The sequence below is a fragment of the Terrapene carolina genome, unplaced genomic scaffold (assembly GCF_002925995.2).
Source record: "Terrapene carolina triunguis isolate 2854851 unplaced genomic scaffold, T_m_triunguis-2.0 Scaffold119, whole genome shotgun sequence".
Classification (NCBI taxonomy): domain Eukaryota; kingdom Metazoa; phylum Chordata; order Testudines; family Emydidae; genus Terrapene; species Terrapene triunguis.
The window spans coordinates 295479-311801 of record NW_020664470.1 but is presented as its reverse complement, the minus strand read 5'-3'; the positions used below and the strand labels follow the sequence as shown (position 1 = coordinate 311801).

At 48.6% G+C, this 16323-nt stretch overlaps 1 pseudogene; it reads left to right on the top strand.

The window, feature by feature from the left end:
• Positions 1–381: 381 nt before the first annotated feature.
• On the top strand, positions 382–1317 carry LOC113406692 (annotated as a pseudogene).
• Positions 1318–16323: the final 15006 nt, after the last annotated feature.

The window sequence follows — 16323 nt, the reverse complement described above, 5'->3', positions numbered from 1 at the left end:
GAGGAGGCCATGGGGAAGTAGCCCAGGGAGTTGTAGCTGTCATGCAGGACCCACGAAGTAAGAGGAGGAACTTTGTCACACTGGTGTCAGGAGTGGGATATTGGGGTGCACAGCGCGGCAGAAGAAGGAGGGTGATTTAAAAAAAAACAAAAAAACCAACAACTTAAAAAAAAAAGGAGAGGGTTTATTTTTTTTCACCACAATGGATGACGTAGTGCGGGCACTGATACAAGCTAGCAGTGACAAGTGCTGTGCTTCATTGACACTCACATCATGAGATATTGCAGCGTGGAATCAGTGCCACTCCCTCTGTCACTGTAGTCCCCACCACTGTCTTTGTCCTTCTCTCCACAACCATCACACAATTAACTGAGAAAGAAAATGTCCAACCAAACCATGGTGACCGAGTTCCTTCTCCTGGGATTCTCTGACATTCAGGAACTGCAGATTTTGCACTTTGTGGTGTTTCTAGTGATTTACCTGGCACGCCTGATGGGGAATCTTCTTATCATCACAGTCGTAGCCCTCGACCACCATCTTCACACCCCCATGTACTTCTTCTTGATGAATCTGTCCATTATAGACCTCGGCTCCATCTCTGTCACTCTCCCCAAACCCATGGTCAATTCCATCATGAACACGAGGTCGATTTCTTAGTCTGGATGTGTCGCCCAAGTCTTTCTCTTCATAGTCTTCATTGCAGCTGATCTTGCCTTACTCACCATCATGGCGTACGACCGATACGTCACTATCTGCCAACCACTGCACTATGAGACAGTGATGAACAGGACAACTTGTGTCCAAATGCCAGCGAGTGCCTGGATTACTGGTATTGTCTACTCTGTACTACATACAGGGAACACCTTCAAGTTACCCTTCTGCCAGTCCAATGTCATCAACCAGTTCTTCTGTGAAATCCCCCAGCTACTCAAGCTCGCCTGCTCTGACTCATACCTCAGTGAAGTTGGACTTCTTGCCTTTAGTGTGTTTTTAAGCTTAAACTGCTTTGTTTTTATTATTGTGTCTTATGTTCAGATCTTTAAAGCAGTGATGAGAATCCCCTCTGAGCAGGGCCGGCATAAAGCCTTCTCCACCTGCCTCCCTCACCTCACTGTGGTCTCTTTGTTTCTTTGCACTGGCTTCTTTGAGTATCTGAAACCCACCTCCAGCTCAGCATCAAATATGGATCTCATGATGGGTGTTCTCTATTCCCGGGTGCCTCCAATAATGAATCCGGTCATCTACAGCATGAGGAACAAGGAGATCAAAGCTGCATTAAAGAAACTGATTGTGTGGAGGTTATTCACCAAGAATTAAAATGTCCATCATTGGTACTTGATTGAGATTTCATTCTGAGCTTCTTTATGAATATAATCAACTGATGACAGAATTGTCTCCTTGAGAACATAGGGTGCAATCTGTTTATAAATTCATAAAATTTGGACTAACTCCACTGAAATAAAATGAATTAATTTAGAATTACACCAGTGTAAATAAGATCAGAATCTAAATATTGATCCATAAATGTACATACACACCTATCTATCTGTCTTATGCTGCTAACATCACCTTGCTATCTAAGCATGTTGCACAGAATATCAATAGCCATAGCTATGTCACTAGTGGACTTCATTAACTTTCTGGTGATTCTCCTTTTTTTTGAATAAAAATTGTGGTTGGGGTATGAGAGGTTTGGCTTGTTTGTTGCTTGATTGTTTCTTTTTCATGTTGTTTCATTTTATACATTTATTGGTTGACTTGTTTCTTTGTTCCAGGTGAGTTTAGTGGGGTAGGAATTTGCAGGGTGGAATATGTTTTATTAAAAGTGGATATCCGTTTATTTTGTCATCTACTCAAGGTGTCAATGTCATAATATCTTTGAAGGGGTTTTCTGAGAGATTTGGAGTTTTCCTTTCCCCAATGATGAAGAATTAAAAAAAGTTTATATAGGTGTGTGGATTGCTGAGTTCCTGCTTAAATGATTGTTTTAATGCTGATGGGATTTTATTGTCTTATTTATGATGTGTTAGGGCACCTACATCCTTATATAATTATGTGTATTATCTTTTTTATTTAAATAAATAAATACTGTATTCTTCTTGCTATGGTGGAAAGGCATTTTGGAAGAGAAAGCTATTGCAATGTTTCCTAAAGACAAACTGAATCTGTGTAATAAACCCAAATTTTTATCCTACAAAACTACTGCAGTGATCGATCCGGAATGGCTCATTTTTTTTCTTATGTTACGCTTTGTTCCTACAGTGGTAGATAAATTGTACTTTGTATGGTGAAGGCCAGGCTGGTCAATCAACTTGATACTGGTCACAGCTCCTGGGGGAAGAACTTCAGGTCCTAAGCATGGTGGGAGAAATCACGGTGGGTGCACAAATTGCTATAGCTTGGGACCCAGTTTGAGAGGGAAAATCATGTGATTCAACTCTAAGAGAGGGACAGGCGCAAGATGGAGACATGGGGCGTGCACTCAAAGACCAGAGCAAAATGCAGAGTTTATTCTAACCTTGTAACCATATCAAATGGGATTTAGCCATTTGCTTCAAAGGGTAGATAGGGATTTGGCCAATGGTCTCTCATCCACACAAGGATCCAATTGCGTTTAGATCACAGAAGTTGGCTGCATTATTTTTGTTATTATTATTTATCATTTATTAAACCATGTTTGTGCATGGTTGTATATACTGCATATGTATTTAAAATTTAGCTCCTTTGAATATTCTGAACTAAGGTACTAATCTTGAAAAACTCATAAGTGAGTGCTTAACTTTAAATATTAAAGAAGACCCATTGAAGGCTTACAGCTAAACCTATGTTGTTGGGGGGTTTTTTTGTGGGGGGAGGCTTTTGGGGTATGGATGTGATTTTCAGCTGGACCTATCATAATTAGACATCCAACTCTTAGGTATTGGCTATTGCCCAAAGTCACTAAATATGTCAGTTGCAAAACAAGGAACCAAGGCCCATGGGAGTTACGTGCCTAAAAACCTTTGAGGACGTGTCATGAAACAAGTTCCTCTGAATTCCTATCTAGTGCACTAACTACCTCACCCTCCTTTGAAATTCCAGCCTAAATATTTAATTTGCATGTGCAAATATGATGTAATTTGGGTTGCAAAAAAAGTTACATTTGCAAATATGCCTCCAAACAATTATTTCAAATATTACCTTAACAACAACAAGACATCAAATACAAACATTGACAGATCCCTAAAATGACCTGGAGTTGTCAGAGAACACACTGATGTATTGTATGTCCCAGTTTTGAACTCACCCCTACATAACACACCACAACGTTTGATTGGCAACAATTGTCCATTTTGATGGATATCACAGTCTCCATGGAGAGAACATGAAGTGACTGGGTCTGGGAGATTGAACTAGCCTCTCCCACTTCTGAGGTGTTCCCTTCAGATCAGGACTGCTCCTTGGTCTCTGCTGAGGCCGCTCATATGGGGTCGAATGGTTCCAGTTTGGATGGTTGGGATGTTTGGTGAGCACACTCATGACATGCCAAGACACCAATCTTTTTACTTGTATTTCTAGTACTTCCTTTTTATTCCCCATATCGCTCGCATTAGAAGACATACATCTAAGATGTCTGTTAGATTTCCCCTCTGTGTTCCCTCTTGTGTCTCCTTTGTTCATGATGCGATGTCCCACATTTCCCCCAAATTCCAACCCTTCACCCAGGTCTCCATGTTCTGGACTACCTGTGGGATTTTGTTTCCTGCCCCCTTCAAACTTAGTTTAAAGCCAGCCTCACTAGGTTAGCCAGTCTGTAGCCAAAGATACTTTTTCTCTTTCTTCAATAGATGGACCCCAACTCTGCTCAGCAGTCCTTCTTCTCAGAACAGTATCCCATGGCTGAGGAAACTGAAGCCCTCCTGGCGACACCATCCACGCAGCCAGGCATTCACCTCCTGGATGTATCGGTCTCTGGCTGGGCCCCTACCCTCATCTGGGAGGGTCAAAGATAACACCACCTGCCCCCAGCTCCTTCATTCTCACTTCCAGAGCCCAGTAGTCACAGCTGATCTGCTCAGGGTCATACCTCGCAGATACCATTACTTCCAACATGGTTGTAGTAGTAGTAATCAGAGGGTTGTATGATCCTCGAGAATCATTCCATAATGTCTCAGATACAGGCCTCTGGCAGACAGTATACCTCTTGGGAATCCAGGTCAGGCAGCCATATGGCCAGAGTCAATAAAGTAGCCCTTCCAGTCAGGGCAGCATGACCTAGTGTCCAGAGTCAATACATTTGCCCCACTCTGTGGAATTGTGTGGCCTATTGGCCCACTAGGGAAGTGAGGCACCACTCAGGGGTGTGTGGTGCCCAGGGTAAGGGGACTCAGGCCCTTTCTTCTTCTCTGAGTCCCAGCCCTGGGCCCTGGCAATGGTCAGGGTACTCACCACTGAGTCAATGGGCATCCTCCTGAAACATGCTGACTGGTTCCCCAGTTCACTCACTGGAGAAAAGTCTAAGTCCCCTGGTCTGCTTCCTACCCTTTCTCCCTCAGTGATGCTCTACAGCTCCCCTGGGTCTCTGAGGTCCTCAAGTGGCATAGCTCCTGCTAGCATGGACTCTTCTCTGGGCTCCTCAGGAGATCTGGGGTCTGTCTGAAGCTCTGCGTACTGTGGATCTGTATTTGGAGCCTGGAGCAGCTCCCTGGAGAGAACCTTCAGTCTGCATCCTCCCCCTTCAGCAACCTGTCCACATTGAGTTGGGCTGCTTCCTTTTATAGTCTGCCTCCAGGCTGAACATGCCCAGCAGAGTCGGAGAGCTGGGGCTTCCTCAGCCTGAAAAGCACAGTTAATCCTTTAGGGGCTGGTTCAGGGTAGGTACACCCCATCACACCTGGTCAGAAGCCTCACCGGTGAAAGTTTATTACCCAGTCCGCCACCTCTACAAAGGAAAGTCGACATGCACCAGCTTCTGTACACTGAGCAGATTCCCGAAGCACTTCAAGCAAAACACAGTTTAAGGTAAAACATAAAACAGATTTATTAACTACAGAAAGATACATTTTAAGTGATTATAAGGAATAAATGTACAGATCAATGTTGGTTACCCAAGTAATAAAAGCAAAATTATAATCTGAGTCTACAAACTAGACAGGATTTGACTCAAACAATGTCTCACCATGATGGTATAGTTCCTTCAGACACAGACTGGGATTCCTCTTTTCAGCCTGGGACCACCTCCCCCTTCAAAGCCTTTGTCTACAAGATGTCTTTCCAGGCGTTGAGTTGTGGGGGGAGTGAGACCAAGTGATGATGTCACTTCCCCACTTTATAGATTCCTCCAGCTTTCTGGAAAGATCCTTTGGTATGATGTGAGTAAAGCAGCCTCCATTTTCTATGTGCTCCCTCTGAAAAGCCTTCATTGTATACAGATCCTGTGATAGTCCTTGGTAGTGTGGATTCCCCTTAATGGGCCATCAACGCTGGCTGGCTTCTCCAATGTTGTACCTGAAAGGCTGGCCGAGGGTGTTTCCAATCTTAAAATATATTTCAGTAACACACACATAGAAAACTTCATAACTTCCCATACACTGATAGCACATACAATGCAACAGCATATTAATGTTTTTTTGATATTAAGATTTTTGAAATGATACCTCACAAGGCATATTTTTTACAAAACCTATCATAGTCATATCACCATGGAAAATATGGGGGTGCCAGGGTACGGTTTTGGAGCACAGAGTGTCACAGGGACATGAAAGCAGTATCCAAGTACATAAAAGATTGTTATAAGAAGGAGGGAGAATATTTGTTCTCCTTAACCTCTGAGGATAGGACAAGAATCAATGGGTTTAAATTGCAGAAAGAGCGGTTTAGCTTGGACAGTAGGGAAAACCTCTTAACTGTCATCGTGGTTAAGCACTGGAATAAATTGCCTAGGGAGGTTATGGAGATTTTTAAGAGCAGGTAAGACAAACACCTATCTGGGATGGTCTAGATAATACTTAGCCCTGCCATATGTGCAGGGGACTGGACTAGTCCTACGATTCTATGATTCTATGATAAATATAGAAATAGGGCCCCTGTTTCACTTATATGATGGTCACCATCTTGGCTGGTACCTTGTGGTTGCACCAGGGACCTCCAGACGTAACGGTAGGAGTCCCTGCTGCTTGAACTAAACAGGCAGGCTCCCTGCTAGGGGTGTGACAGACTCATGGGCTCTGGGGCTGGGGAGCAGAGGGGATTTGTAACATACAAAGACCAGTGGGTGGCATTTGTACAAGTGACTCTGTGCGGCTGCTTTATCTGAACTCAATTCACCTCACACATCCTGGATGCCATACGTTCCCACTAATCCCATGTCATTGTTATTGCAGTTTATTCTCAGGTACACACATTCACTCAGATCCTCACACTCCAGAAAATGCACATAACCCAGACTAACACAGTGTGGCTCCTTGTCCCCCTCTACTGGTCAGAGCCTGTACAGCAGCTTATGAGTCTGCTGTTGTCTCTGTACTAGTTCACTTAGTGCTTGTAGCATAGGCAGTATGGGATCATGCTTGAAAATCAACACCTACGTAGCTTCTATCAAGGATAGATGTAAATGGATGTATCTCCATTGAAATTAGGAATCCAGATCTCCATAGGCTGTAAATTGGTTAAGTGCTATCAAAGTGAATAGAACTACACTGGTTTGCTAAGGATCTTGCCCTAAATGTTAAGGTCTGATTATTTTCTCACATATGCCATTTTTATGCCAGTCTGACTTCTTTGACGCCATGTGGAACAGCCTTCCAAGGCAAGCAGTGTGGGCAAAGAAATCTAACTGGCTTCAAGACTGAGCTTGATAAGTTTATGGAGGGGATGGCATGATGAGACTGCCAACAATGGTATGTGGCCCATTGGCAACTGCCAGTAGCAAAAATCCCCAACTTCCGGAGATGGGACACTAGATGGGGAAGAGTCTGAGTTATTACAGAGAATTCTTTCCAAGGTATCTGCCTGGTAGGTCTTGCACACATGCTCAAGGTCTAATTGATCACCATATTTGGAGTCAGATTGGCAGAGACACAAACTGAAATAGTATTTATTCGAGAAAGACAGAAAAATAATTCTTGGTGAATAACCTCCCCCCACTCAGTCTCCTCAATGAAGATTTGATCTCCTTGTTCCTCATGCTGTAGATGACCGGATTCATCATTGGAGGCACCACAGAATAGAGAACAGCCACCACAAGGTCCAGACCTGATGCTGAGCTGGAGGTGGGTTTCGAGTAGGCAAAGATGCCAGTGCAAACAAACAAGGAGACCACAATTCTTAGCACTGTGTTGAAGATCTGAACATCCGACACAATTATAAAAATAAAACAATTTAAGACTATGCACGCACTAAAGATGAGAGCCCGAATTTCACTGAGGTACAAGTTAGAGCAGGCAACTTGGAGGAGCTGGGGGATTTCACAGAAGAACCATGTTGCCTGCACAGAAAGTTACTGCAAATGTGTTCCCGGTGTGCAGTGCAGAGTAAAGAATTCCACCGATCCAGGCACTGGCTACCATTTGGATACAAGCTTTCCTGTTCATCACACTCTCGTAGTGCAGTGGTTGGCAGATGGTGATGTATCGGTCGTACACCATGATGGTGAGAAGGGAAAAATCTGCTCCCATCAAGAAGATGAAGAAAAAGACTTGGGTGACACATCCAGCATAGGAAATTGAGCTGGAGTTGATTAGGGAATTGACCATGGATTTGGGGATGGTGACAGAGATCGATCCGAGGTCTATAAGGGACAGGTTCACCAGAAAGAAGTACATGGGAGTGTGCAGATGGTGGGCAAGGGCTACAGCTAGGATGATGAGAAGGTTCTCCATCAGGGCTGCCAGGTAAATCACCAGGAATACCACAAAGTGCAAAATCTGCAGCTCCCAAATGTCAGAGAATCCAAGGAGAAGGAAATGGGTCAAGGTGGTTCGGTTGGACATTTTCTTCCTCAGACATCATGTGCTGCCTCTGGTGGGAAAGAGAAGGGCAATGGTCAGGATTACATCAGTAAAATAACTCTCCTTTTGTGAAAACCACCTTAATTCACACAAGTCAGACCCTTGGCTTGTGAAGATCGGTGTAAAATGGGAAGGGGAGTGCAGGAACCATTGACTCCAGTGGAGTTAGTCCAGATTTACACTGGGCAGAGTGAGAGGATAGTCCGGCCCATTGACCGAATGAGATCACTGCAGATTTACCCCAAGCTGAAGGAAAACAGAGTAAGCACCAATTGCTTTGTAGTGGTCTGCATACCTTTTCACTCAAAGAAGTATAAAGTTAGGTGAATCTTATCTTCATTTCATAGATGGGAAAAAGTAGACCAGAGAGCTAGAATTTGCTGTCAGATACATCAGTGTAAATCTCAGGTAATGTCACTGAAAGCAGTGGAATTACTTTGCATTTACACTGCTGCAAATGGGAGTAGAATCTACCACCGAGGGGAAAGAGCTCACTCACAGCTATACAATGACTGAGCTGTAGAATCAGGAACAGAACGCAGGATGGATCCTGAATCCCAGTCAGCTGTTCTAGCCATGACCCAACACTATCTACCCAAAACAGAAGAAAAACGTCCCAGGCTGCTTTCTCACTTCTATAACCTATAGCACCCCATGACCCCACTGCCCCTCCCATAATCATTGGATTACATGCTGAGCGCAGAGCTGAGAATATAACCAAGAAGTCCTGACTCCAAGCCACCCGCCCTAATCACTACACCATATGATTCCACTGTTAAAAATTGTAGAAATACTGCACAGTGCTCTTAATAGCAGTAAGATCAGTAGTACATAATAACAGCCATACTGGGTCAGACCAAAGGTCCATCTAGCCCAATATCCTATCTTCCTACAGTGACCAATGCCAGGTGCCCCAGAGGGAATGAACAGAAAAGGTAATCACCAAGTCTGCTATAGACCACCAGACCAGGGGGATGAGGTGGACGAGGCTTTCTTCCAGCAACTAACAGAAGTTATTAGATCACAGGCCCTGGTTCTCATGGGGGACTTCAATCACTCCTATATCTGCTGGGAGAACAATACAGCAGTGCACAGAAAATCCAGGAAGTTTTTAGAAAGTGTAGGAGACAATTTCCTGGTTCACGTGCTGGAGGAACCAACTAGGGGCAGAGCTCTTCTTGACCTGCTGCTCATAAACAGGGAAGAATTAATAGGGGAAGAAAAAGTGGATGGGAACCTGGGAGGAACTGACCATGAGATGGTTGAGTTCAGGATCCTGACAAAAGGAAGAAAGGAGAGCAGCAGAATATGGACCCTGGACTTCAGAAAAGCAGACTTTGACTCCCTCAGGAAACCTATGGACATGATCCCCAGGGAGAACAACATGAGGGGGAAAGAAGTCCAAGAGAGCTGGCTGTATTTTAAAGAATCCTTACCTAGGTCCCTGGAACAAACCATCCCGATGTGTAGAAAGAATAGTAAATGTGGTAGGCGAACAGCTTGGCTTAACAGTGAAATCCTTACTCATCTTAAACACAAAAAAGAAGCTTACAAGAAGTGGAAGCTTGGACAAATGACCAGGGAGGAGTATAAAAATATTGCTCAGCCATGCAGGAGTGAAATCAGGAAGGCCAAATCACACATGGAGTTACAACTAGCAAGGGATGTTAAGAGTAACAAGAAGTGTTTCTACAGGTATGTTAGCAATAAGAGGAAGGTCAGGGAAAGTGTGGGCCACTTACTGAATGGGGGAAGCAACCTAGTGACAGAGGATGTGGAAAAAGCTAATGTACTCAATGATTTTTTTGCCTCTGTCTTCACGAACAAGGTCAGCTCCCAGACTACTGCACTGGGCAGCACCGTATGGGGAGGAGGTGACCAACCCTCTGTGGAGAAAAAAGTGGTTCAGGACTATTTAGAAAAGCAGGACATGCACAAGTCCATGGGGCCGGATGCACTGCATCCAAGGGTGCTAAACGAGTTGGCGGATGTGATTGCAGAGCCATTGGCCATTATCTTTGAAAACTCATGGCGATCAGGGGAGGTCCCGGATGACTGGAAAAAGGCTAATGTAGTGCCCATCTTTAAAAAAGGGAAGAAGGAGGATCCGGGGAACTACAGGCCAGTCAGCCTCACCTCAGTCGCTGGAAAAATCATGGAGCACGTCCTCAAGGAATCCATTTTGAAGCACTTAGAGAAGAGGAAAGTGATCAGGAACAGTCAGCATGGATTCACCAAGGGCAAGTCATGCCTGACTAACCTAACTGCCTTCTATGATGAGATAAATGGCTATGTGGATGAGGGGAAAGCAGTAGACGTGTTATTCCTTGACTTTAGCAAAGCTTTTGATACGGTCTCCCACAGTATTCTTGCCACCAAGTTAAAGAATTATGGTTTGGATGAATGGACTATAAGGTGGATAGAAAGCTGACTAGATTGTCAGGCTCAACTGGTAGTGATCAATGGCTCCATGTCTAGTTGGCAGCCATTATCAAGCAGAGTGCCCCAAGGGTCAGTCCTGAGGACAGTTTTGTTCAATATCTTCATTAATGATCTGGAGGGTGGCGTGGATTGCACCCTCAGCATGTTTGCCGATGACACTAAACTGGGAGGAGTGGTAGATACGCTGGAGGACAGGGATAGGATACAGAGGGACCGAGACAAATTAGAGGATTGGGCCAAAATAAATCTGATGAGGTTCAACAAGGACAAGTACAGAGTCCTGCACTTAGGAAGAAAGAATCCCATTCACTGCTACAAACTAGGGACCGAGTGGCTAGGCAGCAGTTGTCATGGAGAGAGGACCCGGTGACCTAACCAGATGGTTCCAACCAGAAGCGCGGAGAGGAGGCCCAGGGACCAGTTTACAACCCTGTTTACCTGGAGAGAAGACAATGGACAGAGGCGGGGCTTGGGGCCGGTGATATCAGATGCCCAGCTGGGAAGCAGGGGGGCTCTGGGCTGGAGAGGGGGAGCAGGCAGAGCCCATCTGGATGCAGGGAGACGGAGGTGTGCTGGACTGAGGGAGGCCAGGCCTGAGGCCCTGAGAGTTTCCAGTGCTGTGTTCATCTCTCAATAAAACCTCCTGTTTTATGCTGGCTGAGAGTCACTCTGGTCTAGAGAACAGGGTTGCATCATCCCCTTCGGGGGTGGATGCCCAGGGGATCCAGAGCGAGTGGACTCCCTGAGAGGGCCCACGGCGAGAGACAGACATGCTAAGGCTCAGAGAGGTGTGGCTCCAGGAGGTGGTGGGGCCTGACCCCGAGAGAGAGTGGACCTCCGAGAAGGGCTGTCTCACTGAAAGGGGCACCCCCCACGGACCGCACGGGGCAAAGAGTGGGCACGATCTGTGAGTCCGTGACAATGTGGATGGTTCGTGGATGCACCCTGTAGATGGTTGGCTGCGGGCGCAGGCGCTTTGCAGTGAGTGGCTGCCAGCGATAGAACGAGGGTATTGAACGGAACCAGCCTGGAAATGGCCTATAACCAGCTCCGTAAGAGTGACCTGGCTTCTCTGTGCAGGGAGAGAGGGCTGATCATGGGGAGGCTCACTAAGGAGCAGCTGATTGCTCAGCTTGTAGAGAATGACCAGTCTGAGGAACAGGCTCCAGACCCCAGGAGGGCTCCCAGGGTGCCTGGTGAGCTGGGGAGTAGCCGTGGAGGCAGTCTATGTAGGGACCAGGAGTGTGTCAGACCTGACTCCCCAGTCAGTACAGGGAGACCCCAGTCAGGTTCCTCCCTAGAGGAGCTACAGAGACTGGATCTGGAGCTGAAAGCAAAGGAGCTGGAGCTGGGGAGCGGAGGCTGGTGTACCGTGTAGAACAGCAGAAGCACGAGTTGGAGTTGGAGGAGCGGCGGGCCAAGAGGGCCTGCCGGGGGGTAAGTGGGGAAGGGCCCCGAGACGCCAGTGGTGTGGGGAATCTAGACACCAAACTGCTGCCCCAGTTCGAGGAGGGGGAGGATATTGATGCCTACCTCACAGACATTGAGAAGGCCTGTGATCTGAACCAGATTGACTCTGAAGACAGGTTTCGCTGTCTGACCCCCCTGCTGGGTCCCAAAGCCATGCAGGCATTCAGCCAAATGGATGGTGTTGAGACAGGGGACTATGACCTGTTCAAACAGGCTTTGCTGCTGAAGTTTGAACTGACCCCCGAGGCATACAGGAAACGATTCCGGGGTGTATGCAAGACCCCATGTGTCACTTACAAGGAGGTCACCAACCTGCTGGGGGAATATCTCCACAAGTGGGGGAAGGACTCAGGGGCCACTACTGCAGAGGACGTGTATAACCTGGTGGGGTTGGAGCCGCTGTATGACATCTGCCCTCCGGAGCTTAAGATGTGGCTAGTGGACCAGAAGCCCAAAGATCTGCACAGTGCAGGGGTACTGGCAGATGAGTTTGTGGACAGTAGATTGGGGGCAAGAGGGAGACCCACATCAGGGACTCAGAAGGGGAGTCACCCAGAGACCCCTCAAAGGTGGGACTCCAGGAAGCCCAACTCAGGGGTGCCCGGGAATGCCGGGGCGCCCCCCTCCCCCGTGGGACTTGAGGGACCTGAAATGTAATTACTGTGACCAAAAGGGGCACAAGGTGGCACAGTGCCTGAAGATGAAGGAAATGGCAGCCAAGCAGAACTGGATGTTAACTGGGTGGAGGCCCACCGGGAGGGGGCACCGCCAGTCCAAGGGGCCGCAGTCGAGAGGGTTATACCAGGGGGAGGGGACCGCCAGGCCAGGCCAGCAGGGGAAGGCGGGGCCCCATGTCCAGAGTGCCCATACTCAATCTCCCGGGTGAGCGTAGGACAGGCCCCAGGGGACAATCGCCACATCATTTCCATTGAGGTGGGGGGAAGACGCATCCAGGGGTTCTGGGACACGGGCGCGGAGGTGACGCTGGCGCGGCCCGAGGTGGTGGACCCAGACCAGCTAGTGCCTGATGCCTACCTGACCCTGAGGGGAGTGTTTGGGCCCCCTGTCAAAGTGCCTGTAGCGAGGATACACCTGAAATGGGGCTAAGGAGGGGCCCAAAGAGGTCGGGGTGTACGATCACCTGCCTACCGAGGTGCTAATGGGTAATGACTTGGAGAACTGGCCGGATGGCACTACAGAGCGCCCTGGTCCTTACCCGGAGCCAGAGTCAGTGAGGGATGAGGGACCTCCGGGGGGGGTTAAGCGCCGAGGGTAGGGCTCGACAAGGCTGGGCCGGAGCCTCCATCCCAAGGTTGGGAAACTGAGGCGCCACCAGCCAGGGCTGTATCCTCAGACCCAGCAGCTGAATTCCAAATGGAGCTGCAGGGGATCCCTCTTTGGAGAAACTGAGGGCCCTGGCTGGCCACGGCGGTTCAGGGTCCCAGGGGGAAGACCTCCGGGAGAGATTCTTGTGGGAGAAGGGATTTCTGTACCAGGAATGGGCTGGTTCAGGGCGAACTGAATCTTGGAAAGTCGGGAGGCAGCTGGTGGTTCCCCAGAGGTACCGCCGCAAACTGTTGTACTTGGCCCATGATATCTCCCTTTCGGGGCATCAGGGCATCCGGCACACCAGGCAGAGGCTGCTGCAGAACTTTTACTGGCCTAGGGTCTTTGACGCTGTCCGACAGTATTGCAGGTCCTGTGACTCCTGCCAGAGGTTTGGGAAGGCCCTGGGACAAGTGTAAAGCATTGCTGAGATCTTTGCCCATCATAGAGGAGCCTTTCCAGAAGGTGGCCATGGACATAGTGGGGCCCCTCAACAGTGTGACCCGGCCAGGAAAAGCTCGGGGAGCTCATGGGGTTGGCTAGGAGAAACCTAGCAAGGGCCCAGAGGAAGCAGAAGGTCTGGTACGACCGCTCAGCACGTGCCCGTTCATATGCTACTGGGGACCAGGTGATGCTCCTCATCCCCGTGAGGAAGAACAAGCTGCAAGCTGCCTGGGATGGCCCCTTCAAAGTCATCAGACAGGTAAACGAGGTGAACTATGTAGTGGAACTGTCCAACCGGGCTCACAGCCACCGGGTGTATCATGTCAACATGATGAAACCGTACTGGGACAGGGACAAGTTGGTGCTGGCTGTGTGTGGGCAGTGGGAGGAGCAGGGAGAGGATCCCCTGGTGGGAATCCTCCCTGAGGCTGGGGCTGACCCCTCGCTGGAATCAATTCTCCTCAGACCAGCTAACCCCTGCACAGCAGGCAGAGATCAGAGAGGTGCTGCATTCATACCGGCAGCTGTTCTCCAGCCGGCCTGGGCTCACTAACCTGGCTGTCCACCGGGTGGAGAAGGGAGCCAACCCTCCCATCAGGTGTTCCCCATTCAGGGTCACTGGGAAAACATCCCAGGACCTGGAGAGAGAGGTTGGGAACATGCTGGTTTTAGGGGTGATCCAGACGTCCGCCAGCCCCTGGGCCTCGCCAGTGGTGCTGGTCCCCAAGAAGGACGGGTTGATCTGGTTCTGTGTGGACTATCGGAAGCTCAATGCCATCACTGTTTCCGATGCCTACCCCATGCCTAGGACCAATGAGATCCTAGACAAGTTGGGGGGTGCCCGGTACCTCACTACCATGGATCTTACCACAGGCTACTGGCTGGTGCGTCTGGACCCGGAGGCCAGAGCGAAGTCTGCCTTCACCACCCCAATAGGGCTCTTCGAGTTCCTGGTCCTGCCTTTCGGCCTCAAGGGGGCACCTCCCACCTTCCAGCGCCTGGTGGATCAGTTGCTAAGGGGGATGGAAGACTTTGCTCTGGCGTATATTGACGATATCTGTGTGTTTAGCTAGACCTGGGAGGAACATGTGTCCCAGGTGAAGAGGATGTTGGGTCACCTCCAGGATGCAAGACTGACCATAAAAGCTGATAAGTGCAAGGTGGGGATGGCAGAGGTTTTATACCTGGGCCACCAGGTGGGGGGTGGCCACCTGAAGCCGGAGCTGGCCAAGGTGGAGGCAATCCAGGATTGGCCAGCTCCCCAGACTAAGAAGCAGGTCCAGGATTTCATTGGGATGGTGGGGTACTACCGGAGGTTTGTGCCCCACTTTAGCTCCCTGGCAGCTCCACTCACAGAGCTTTGTAGGAAGGGAAAGCCGGACAAGGTGGTCTGGACCGAGCAGTACCAAAGGGCTCTCTGTGCGCTGAAGGGGGCACTTATCCAGGGACCGGTGTTGGTAAACCTGGATTTTAACAAACCCTTCCTGGTGTTCACCGACGCCTTGGACACAGGGCTGGGGCCGGTACTGATGCCAACTGATACTAAGGGGGAGAGACACACCATTGTGTACCTGAGCAAGAAGCTGCTGCCCCGGGAGCAGCACTATGTGGCCATAGAGAAGGAATGTCTGGCCATGGTGTGGGCCCTTAAAAAACTGCAGCCATATCTGAATTCCAAATGGAGCTGCAGGGGATCCCTCTTTGGAGAAACTGAGGGCCACTCCCTCTCCCCTCCCCTCATTAAACCAATAACACCCAGGGAAACTGTGTCCCACTCCCTGTGCATGCAAACCATTGGAAACCAACAGAAAACAAGAAAAAAAAACACTTTGTCACAGCAGTTCTGCAGAAGAGGACCTAGGGGTTACAGTGGACGAGAAGCTGGATATGAGTTAACAGTGTGCTCTTGTTGCCAAGAAGGCTAACAGCATTTTGGGCTGTATAAGTAGGAGCAATGCCAGCAGATCGAGGGACGTGATCGTTCCCCTCTATTTGGCATTGGCGAGGCCTCATCTGGAGTATTGTGTCCAGTTTTGGGCCCCACACTACAAGAAGGATGTGGAAAAATTGGAAAGAGTCCAGCGGAGGGCAACAAAAATGATTAGGGGGCTGGAGCACATGACTTATGAGGTGAGGCTGAGGGAACTGGGTTGTTTAGACTGCAGAAGAGAAGAAAGAGGGGGGATTTGATAGCTGCTTTCAACTACCTGAAAGGGGGTTCCAAAGAAGATGGATCTAGACTGTTCTCAGTGGTACCAGATGACAGAACAAGGACTAATGGTCTCAAGTTGCAGTGGGGGAGGTTTAGGTTGGATATTAGGAAAAACTTTTTCACTAGGAGGGTGATGAAGCACTGGAATGGGTTACCTAGGGATGTGGTGGAATCTCCTTCCTTAGAGGTTTTTAAGATCAAGCTTGACAAAGCCCTGGCTGGGATGATTTAGTTGGGAATTGGTCCTGCTTTGAGCAGGGGGTTGGACTACATGACCTCCTGAGGTCCCTTCCAACCCTGATATTCTATGATTCTAAGGCTTGGTCTACACTAACCCCCCAAGTCGAACTAAGGTACGCAACTTCAGCTACGTGAATAACGTAGCTGAAGTCGACATAGATTCATAGATTCATAGATTCTAGGACTGGAAGGGACCTCGAG